Raw genomic sequence first — 10691 nt, 5'->3', positions numbered from 1 at the left:
TTTAAGTTTGAATTCTATTTCTTTCTTTCCTCACCAATGCTTATTTATGAAGCTTCTAGATTTTCTTCTACTACTACCTTAATTTCATTATTGGAACAATTTTTTTGCCTTTATCTATCTTTTTCTGATATGCAATATCAATTTTCTTGCCTTTATCTATCTTTTTCTGATATGCGATATCAATTTTCTTGCCTTTATCTATCTTTTTCTGATATGCAATCTTAGATTTATTAGGGCTTCAACCTTGTGCCTTTGCCTTCTTCCTTGTGTCTCTTATAGATGCCTACTCAACTAGTTAATTTAACTTAGCAGTGGGAGGATTCCTTGTAGATATCCTTGCAATGTTATGAGGTTGAGGTGTGACCTCAACTTCAATTACCTCATCATTGGGTGTATCTAGCACCTATACTCTCTCTATAGTTTTATCCTTTATAGGTTTTGTTCTTAGACTTTCCAATATTAAATATTTGAGGAAACTTCACTTCCCTTTTTCATCACTATCCATTCTTCTTTTTTTGTAATTTTATCAACAAACTTTCCAACTTTCCTTTTCCTTGATACTTTGTAGAATTCCTCTCTGACTTGGCTAAATTTCTCTTTATGTGTTCCCCATCTCTCTATTTCCTCGTCTCTAAGGTGATGCACACATTATTTTTTCCTATTGTTCTGAAACTTCTTAGTTAAACTTCATAACAAAGAGGTTGAACAAAAACATCTCTAGGCTCAACTATTTCAATGCATGTGAAGTTTATTTTTACCATAAAAAAAACAATTTTAACACATTTTCCCATAATTGATCTAGGTATTCTATTTCCCAATTTTGTCTCTCTTTGAAATCCTTTGAACATACCAAATAAATTACTAGTAATATCATCTTTAGACTACATGTGATATTGCTTAATTATCAAAGTCATTGTTGCTACATCATTAATCTAGGCATGTGGGTGCATGTTTGGAAGCTTATGAATGAAATGAAAGAATAAGTGCAAAATTAATGAATCAAACCTAAAAGGTTGTGTTTTTTCATGCTTGATCCTTCTCAAAGTTTCAAACCAAACTCACCTCAAGGTTTCAAAAATTTCAAAGTGTTCTATTTCAACTACCATCTTGTATGTTCATCTGAATCACTCCTACATATATTGAATTCTTCCTAGTGATGTGGTGCATCTTATATCACAAATTTTTTACAATCACTCATATATTTTATTGTTTGATGTCTAATAAGGTCATGGCTCATTTATCCCATTTGGTTCTAGGGTTTGTTTCTACTTCCTTCTTAACCATCTTCATAGCAACAAGAATAATATGAGCATTGTCTAAACCAATAACTAAATTAATTATTCTTTAATTATCATGACTAGTGTAATCACCTAAAAAATGGTCTAGTAAACTATAATTCCCCTTTTGAGTATTTTAAATCTCTATGCTAGACTGCACCTATGCTTTCTCAATTTTGCATAATTTATCAATCTTAATCTTTGATCATATCCTTATTTTATTATTTATTTGATTATAACCAATGGTTTGAACACATTATCCCAAGTCTCTATTTAATTAGAATAACATGAATCCTTTTAATTAAAGAAATCTTCTTTATCCTATGTATGCACATGAAAAAATAATTTTCTCATTTGAAAATTAAATTAAAATGCTTTTTGTCTACAAATTAAATGGACACTTTTCTAGGTGGGAGGAATCCATTTTGTCTCTTATTCTCCTCCACACATATTTTACTTCTTACCCACATCCATTGAGTTTTAATCTTGAGAATATTGTGCACCAAATTAAAAATTAGGATATTTCTCCACCATAAATTTACCTCTTAATCTCCCACTATCTATTGTTCTTTAAAACGAGGCTTTATCCTCACTTTCTTCATCTTTGGAGTTTAGGATATTATTATGTTTTAGGTTTTGTTCTAAGATATTGGAGGACTATAACACTCTTGTTTTCATTCTCATTTAGTTAATACTTGCATATTAGTTTGCTTTTGTTGTAGCTTAAATATTGCATGGTAGCTTAATTTCCTTTATGCTCTAGATTACATCACCTAGTCTAGTTAGGAGTGTTGGAAATTTAGTATAGAATAGGTAACTAAGAGGGGGGGGGGGGGGATGAATTATGAACCAATAAACTTATACTTTAATTCACCAAATAAGCATACACTGATCTGATTGCATGCATGAAAGACTAAAAGCAAACTTGACACAATATTTGGCAACCCAGACACCTTCTAAATAGAAACTAAAAATGGGGTGGGGATGATATGCACAAGATTTATTACTACAGTATAAATTTAGCCTATTAAATCTTACAATTGATCACTTTTGATGATCTACCCTATTAGGAGCAATGAGGACTATTAGATCCACCTTGTGAAAGGATTTACAATATACAATGAAGTATGCACTCTGTTAGGAGATTCAGAATGAGACTGTTAAGTCCACCTTGTTAAAGGATTTGATTGATACACCTGTTAGGATTAATGAATGGCTGATCTCTTATCTACAACTTGGTTTGTTGAATGAGATTCCTTTGAATAAAATGATCACATGGTTGTGATAGATAAGTCTCTACTCTTCCTTATACTACTTGTATCCTTCTCTAATTCACACTCATCTGCTTCTTCTTTTTCACATTGATATTTAGATATGATATAATGTATTACTTATCTACCAATCCAATTCATTACTTTCTAGAGTAAACTACAATACCAAATTCAAACAATATTCATAAAGTTGGTTTGCTATTTTTACTTGGGTTCTGAAGATCACTCGGGTGATGTTCTCACACTTGGTAACACTTTTCAACACTTGGAAAACTCTGGCACTCGGTTGATGTAGATGCTCAGTCCATACTGATCACTTGGGGTAATAGGAACTTGGTTAGCATTGGATGACTTGATGAACACTGAAGAACTTAGAAGACTCTGTTGATGCTGCATGGCTTGGTCAATGCTACCTTTGTTCACTTCATTAACACTACAAACTCAGTAGACACTATAAAGCTCAGTTAACACTATATTTTGTCTCAAATTCTTGATAGACCTTATAAAACTTGGTATGAACTTCAATCTGAATGATTGACTTGGTAGCAAGTGAAACACTTGGCTTACACTACTAGCAGTATGATAAACTTGGTAGCAACTTTAGAGCTCGATAACAATGTAACTAACTGACTAATTGTTGAGTCACTAATAGACAAATGATTTGACCATAAGGTCAACAATCTCCCCCTTTGGCATTCGTGACAAAAACACTTATCATATCAAAAATTTGAATACTCATAATACATGTCAAAACTCCCCCTATCAACAATCTAGATCTTCAACTCAGTTTTGACTGTTGTGTATTGCTGTTGCTGCTTGGTAACTTCTTAACTTTTAAAAAAAATAATTTCAAAATTTCTTTTGTAAACATATTTTCTTCTTTGTATATACATCTTTTATAATTGTACATGTATTCCCCCTTTGTATATACAATTTTCCTTACACATGATATGCATTTACATTCCCCCTTTTTTGACATAAATGCCAAAAAAAACAAACAAACTATAAGGTAACACCAAAATGTGAAAAGAAATCACTATGTACCTTCCAAATTATGGACATAGTCTTGTCCCAATTCTCTTGCAAAAATTTTGATGCATGTAAGGCTATCTGTACTTTTGCTGAAAGTTCTATCATATGATCAGCTATGAAGAAATTGTTGTCATGGATCAATGTCTTTGGATGTGCAATATGTTTTTGCATTGCATCCATGTTGGGAAGGATCATGCCTTGAATTTCTATAAAGTGTGGCCCTTATCTTTGCTTCTTCCCTTAAAAATTCATCCCGAAGATCTGTCAAATACTCAATCTTTACAAAATGTGCAGAACTGTGGCTAGGGTCAAGTGAAAATTGATGTACATTTTCCTTCAAATCAACATCTATCTTTGATAATTTATCCTTTATCACCTTTGTAAAGTTAGATATATCACTTAAATTTATGAAAAAAGCAACAACATGATTTAGAGATACTTCAAATATAGCAAGAATAGTAGATAATTCTACTTGGTCAATGGCTATCTTTTGTGTTACCTTTTCCAAAACTTTGTTATCAAATTTTCTTTTTTCCCTCTGTAGAAGTTTATCTTGCCCATTGATATCCTCATTATACTTGTGAAAAAATTCAATCAGTTGATCCAAAATAGGATGTTTCTCATCAATCTTAATATTCAAAGCATACACAAATATACTTTTGATGTCTTCAAGTACCTGGTTTTTCTTCTTCTTCTTATCTTCTGCTATTTGGCCCTCTTTTTCCAAAGCTCACAAGAGTATCCATTTGATCATTCTGGTATCACAATTTCCTCTTCTACATCAATCTATTCGTTAGAGGCTTCTACCTCTTTACCCTTTTCTTTCTAAATGGAAGGAAAAAATTCCTTTCCTTTACTCAATACATTAGTGCTTGGTTGAGGCTTGACCTCAACTATCATTGCACTTTCCATGGTAGTAACAACAATAGAAATAGTAGTAGAAATGGTAGGAATAGTATAAAATGTGGAAGAGATAACACTAACAATAGGAATGTTTGCAATACCTTGCTATGACTCAGTTAGGCTTGATGTTGGAGTGATTTGAGTCTGTTGTTTAGCAGATGAATTGATGGAAACTTCATGTTAGCATGAATGCTAATGATACTACTTTGAGGGAGTATCCTAAGCATTGGAGAGTATTGACATGTTGCATTGATGATTATGTTTGTCATTGATGTCAACATAGCATAGTTTCTATAAAGAATGATTGAGTAGTAGACAAAGATCTTAATGGTATGGACAATGGTTTAATTGTTTGGTGATGCAGAGTCATGGATATGCTCTACATAGTGTCTTGATGATGTGGTCAAGTGTGCAAAGTCTAAATCAAAGATGTAAAAAATTTGTACTTGATTTACAAAGAAGTTTAGAGATAGAGTATTGGGAAAGCAGTTCTTGATGTTTGTTTTCTATCTTACATTTGAGATGCAATGAGAAGATGCATAGTTAGACAGTTATAGAGGACAATTTTTTGATGATGTCAGCAAGTGTGCTAGTCCTACTATTGGATGTGTGAATTTTTGCATAGACTGTGAGCTGACAGTGCGAGATGCTCATAGGGGTGAAGCATCAAAACTTCCTGGGAGGTCACCCATCCCAATACTACTCTAGCCTGAGTGTGCTTAACTACAGAGTTTCCTCCATGGTTAAACCCAAAGCTTACAACCCCATTTCCAAAAACTTCATCAAGTGTTGTGCCTTATGAACCATTCATTCAAAAGCCCCTTAAGCTCATCAATTGATAAGTAGGAGATAATTTATATAGCAAGTCAAATTGTGATATTGCTATCAAGATTTAACTGTGATTTTTGAGTCAAACTCATTGACCCATGTTTCATGAGTAGTGATTGAAAATGAATCCATCTCTCATGAGAATAAATGGAACACTTAGCACTCATTGGATCTAGGTGATTCTCATAGGGGTGAAGCATCAAGACTTCTCAGGAGGTCACCCATCCTAGTACTACTTTAGCCTAAGTGCTCTTAATTATGGAGTTTCCTCCATGGTTAAACCCAAAGCTTGCAACCCCATTTTCAAAACTTTCACTATGTTTTGTGCCTTATGAACCATTCATTAGAAAGCCCCCTAAGCTCATCAATTGATAAGTATGAGATAATTTCCATAACAAGTCAAAGCGTAATATTGCTATCAGGATTTAACTGTGTGATTTTTGAGTCGAACTCATTGACCCATGTTTCATGAGTAGTGATTCAACACGAATCCATCTCTCATGAGAATAATGGAACACTTAAAACTCATTGGATCTAGGTGAAGCTCACAAGGGTGAAGCATTGAGACTTCCTAGGAGGTCACCCATCCCAGTACTACTCCAGTCTCAACGCAATTAAATCTTGATAGCAATATCACAATTTGACTTGCTATGGAAATTATCTCCTACTTATCAATTGATGAGCTTAAGGGGCTTTCTAATGAATGGTTCATAAGGCACACCAATTGGTGAAGGTTTTTGAAATGGGGTTTCAAGCTTTGGGTTTAACCATGGGGGAGACTTTGTAGTTAAGCACGTTCAGGCTGGAGTAGTACTGGGATGGGTGATCTCCCAAGAAGTCCTGGTGCTTCACCCCTGTGAGAATCACCTAGATCCAATGAGTGCTAAGTGTTTTATTTATTCTCATGAGAGATGGATTCATGTTGAATAACTACTCATGAAATATGGATCAATGAGTTTGACTGAAAAATTACATAGTTAAATCCTAATAGTAATATCACAATTTGACTTGCTGTAGAAATTATCTCCTACTTATCAATTGATGAGCTTAAGGGGATTTCTAATGAATGGTTCATAAGGCACAACACTTGGTGAAGGTTTTTCAAATGGGGTTGCAAGCTTTGGGTTTAACCATGGAAGAGACTTTGTAGTTAAGTGCGCTTAGGCTGGAGTAGTACTAGGATGGGTGATCTCTCAGGAAGTCTCGGTACTTCACCCCCTGTGAGCATCACCTAGATCCAATGAGTGCTAAGTGTTCCATTTATTCTCATGAGAGATGGATTCATGTTGAATCACTACTCATGAAACATGGGTCAATGATTTTGACTCAAAAATCACACAGTTAAATCTTGATAGCAATATCACAATTTGACTTTCTATGGAAAATATCTCCTACTTACCAGTGCTATTGTAATTATAAGTAATTAATTATCTTATTATAATTAATTGTGAAAGCCTCAAGGCTGACTCAAGGAATTATTATGAAGATATGGTATAAAGGAAAGATGTTTCCCTTGTTTGTAAAGTGAGCAAGTGTCGAAAATCCATTGAAGTGCAAAGTGCGAAAAGGAACATGGTGCTTATTGAATGCATGTAAGCAATCCAAGGGATTATTAGATGCGAGTGTTATGATATGGTTACAATATCAGAAGGAACAAAGGTCTAGTTGACAAGAAAAAAGAAGAGGAAGGAAATACATTTCATTTCTATTATTCTGCAAGGAATAATACTGAGATCATTTGGATAGTGGGTTCATTGGTCTTATCGTTGAAGTTGTTTGGGCAGTGGGTCCAGCTATCTTCCACAACTCCTAATAGGGTTGGAATATCCTAACAAGGATTCAAAGTCTCCTAACAGGGACTCATATGTATTGAATGTATTCATAGACTCCTAACAGGGTCCATCCTCTAACAAGGAATATTTATATTAGTACATCATCTTGTGGGTACTATATCCACCAAGGTTTTCCCTTTGATCAAGGGTTTCCCTAGTTAACATATTTGGTGTTATTGTGTATGAGTATCTTATTGTGGTTTTAGTTTACATTGCTCATATGGTTATGCTTGTTTAAGATTAATAATTATGATAATAGTAGGATAATTGATTCACCCCCCACATAATTATATCAATGGACTATATATTCTAACACTTCATTCATCAATGTAGTCAATAATATTTCTCTAATGGTTAGTTGAGTGCTTGGTGAAGAAATGTTTACCTCAACTAACTTGGTAGCAACATTCTATGAGCTAGATGACACTAAGGCTTTGATCAGATAGTTAGGAAGAGGTCATTACCTCTGCTGCTATGTATTAAAGATCCAAGTCTTCAATACTCTGAATTTCAGGAAGACCACCTCCTACTTCTTCTTGATCCTCTTTGTTAGCCCCAAATTTGTCTTGCCACTCGTAGATATTGATACCTAGAATTTTTCTAAATCAAAGTTGAACTTGAACCTAGTACCCATTTATTTCAACTTCTACTTCAAGTTGGTATCTTTTGCGCAAATGCAAAATCCTTTTTTCTCATGTCCCCATCAGTCCAATAGATCCCGTGTAAAGGAGTTGAAGCTGAAGCAAGAAAATGTAACTTCAAAATCAATTTCATCCCTCTTATTTCTAATATTTTAACTTGTTTTCTTCTCGCAAAGATTTAGTTAAGAAAATCATGTACATTTTACTTAAAGGAGGCCCCACTTCCTTGCCATGTGTCGAAGATGTAAAAGGCAATAAATGTGATAGTTAAGTGGCATGTCTCAAGAGTACTAGTTATTTCTAGGAAAGTAAAAGTAATGATTATCTGGCATTGAGTTAGCATTTTGATGTGATGGAGATGAACAAGGATAAACAACTACAAAGTCTTATCAAATAAATTCACATGTCAATATTAATGATTTTGCACACTCCATATATGTCCTTGATCTTCCAAAATCTCATGCTTTAAAATCCTTCCTTTTCTAGTTAAATTGCTTTTCTTGCTATGTTAGAGCCCAAAACATTAAGCTGGTAAGAACAAAACTGGAAGTGCTTGACTTAGTAGAAACTGCCATGACTCTTTTCTGACCTAAGCTCCCTAAACCTGAGAAGCCCTATCTATTAAGCTCTTTGCTTGAGATTCAAGATACTTTTCTAGTCAATGTAGACCTAACTTGACTGGTAGAGAGAGAAAAGAATGCACAAATTAGACCCATTTACCAAAAAATCATTAGTAGTGGTCTGATAGCCACTTTCTTGACTGCCATAGGATGTCTAGAGTTAATTGTTGAGTCTATGAATCATTATGATCCTCATAACAGATGTATACAAAAGGTCATAGGTAAAGTTTTAATTAGAATTGATAGGGTTACAGTTAGTTCCTCCTTAAGGATACCTCATAAAGAACCCTATGAGCCATGGAGTTTTGAAGAATCTAGACACTTGTATGAAAAGAAAAAGAAAGATTATGATTCTATTGTGGCACAGATCTAGCTTTTAAAGTCAACACTAGGAGGCTTAAGGTTACCCAAATCACTAACTATTGAGTATTTCATTAAAGAGATCACCAATATAGTTTTTCTACTCAACAAAGTAAAATGAAATGTGCATGCCTTTCACTAGGATGACTAGATGTATTTATTCATTCAGAAAATTGTTGAGGGACAAAAATTCATTGATTGGGCAAATTTGATAGCTGAAGGTTTGCACTCAGGTCTTGTAGGTTTGAATAACTTCAGTCCTTTCTTCATGTCCTCCTTTTTGGTTTACATCCTGGCTATGTCAAAAGAATGGGAAGGGTTACTACATGAACCCTGGACAAAAGACATGACCATGTCTATAAGAAAAAGAGCCCTACAAGGAGTTCTAGAGGATTAATGATGTGTTCCTAGGGAGACTAGTCTTTGAGCTCTGAGGCCAAGAAAATTTTAGTATCTTTGAAGAATCTATGCAAGCTATTAAGATTTATGGTTTTTTTTATATACAATTCTCTAGATTCACCTACATTAGAGTCAGGGGTTTCACTAGAAAACCTTTTAAGTTGCCTCACCTATAGTCTTGATGATATTGTCCCTTTTGAAATCTGTAGGCAACTCATGCATTTCATTGACTTGTCTGAAAATATTAAAAAGACTCGTGTTGCCGTGTTTCCTATAGAAATCAACCACTATAGATGTTCTAATGTCAAACAGGCTATGTTGATAGATTTAGCAATGTCCACACTATGCCTCAAGCCCTACCTTGCTAGAGAGAACTTCAATTATGTAGGAGCCGAGGAAAATGTAAAATATGCATCCTCCCTCAGGCATGTCCCTGACTTAGAAGACTACTGGGACAATTGCTCTGATGAGTTTGAAGTGAGAAAAATATTGTGATCAAGATTAACCATAAGCCAAATACAAGCATTCGAAGTTCAACTTGACATTAGTGAGGTAAAAGATAATGATAATGAGGAAGTGGTTGATCCTTTGTATATTGAAAAATTTGAATGTCTCCCTATCTCTGAGCTAGATTGGAACAAGAGAGAAGAAGACGATTTTTTTTCTCACATGACCAGAGTTTTGAAGAGAATAGAAAATTGTTTAGCTCAAAAGAGTAATCAAGTGTCGATTCAAGAAAAGCCCAAAAAGCACACAAGAGCTATAAAAGAGAAGCCTTCAAGAAAGCTGACTGTACCCTCTAATGTTGCTATTGGTGATTTTTTTGTAAGCCAAGAGGAAGTTGAAGTTGAAGTATATGTTCCTCTAGTTAAAATTCAAGTTCAACTCCAAATAGTGATCACTAAAAGAACTACTCATTCACACACTCAAAGTAAGGTGGCTATGCAAAATATAGCAGAGAGTGGGATTATGATAAAATTGGATTCTGTAGAAACTGAAATGGTTATAGAATAGGTCATTGTCCTTGATATTTTTGACTCAATAGAAGTCCAGTAGAAAATGGTAGATGGAGATAATGCATCAATGAATACTCTGGCTCTGATTAACAACACTGCCATGGCTGGAAAGGAGCCTATTACACCTAGGTGGTTAGGGACTTCTATAGAAAAGAAATGAAGCATGGTACCACTATCCATGCCAGTGGATGACTTGATGAGAAAATTTCTTGGAAGGTCTTCTAAAGTTAAGAAAGCTAAAATAGAGTCTTGGATTGATTTTGACAAGGACAAAGGATGATAGTTGGCAGAAATTGCCAAACCTCCATAGGATAAGCTCCAAGATGAACTCATGCCTCAAGATTAACAAGTATAAAAAATAGACCTAGGTAAAGGAAGTAGGGCCATAGACATGAAAGTATTTGAGGTGTCTAACAAGAAGATTACAGATCGACTATGGAAAGATGCTAAAGATAAGAAAGATATGAAGACAGCTAATGGAAGTATGGCCCAATATATTAATGTAATTCTAC

This window comes from Cupressus sempervirens, chromosome 1 (genome assembly GCF_028749045.1).
Source record: "Cupressus sempervirens isolate cs-2001-9-10 chromosome 1, ASM2874904v1, whole genome shotgun sequence".
Classification (NCBI taxonomy): domain Eukaryota; kingdom Viridiplantae; phylum Streptophyta; class Pinopsida; order Cupressales; family Cupressaceae; genus Cupressus; species Cupressus sempervirens.
This window is presented reverse-complemented; position numbering follows the sequence as displayed.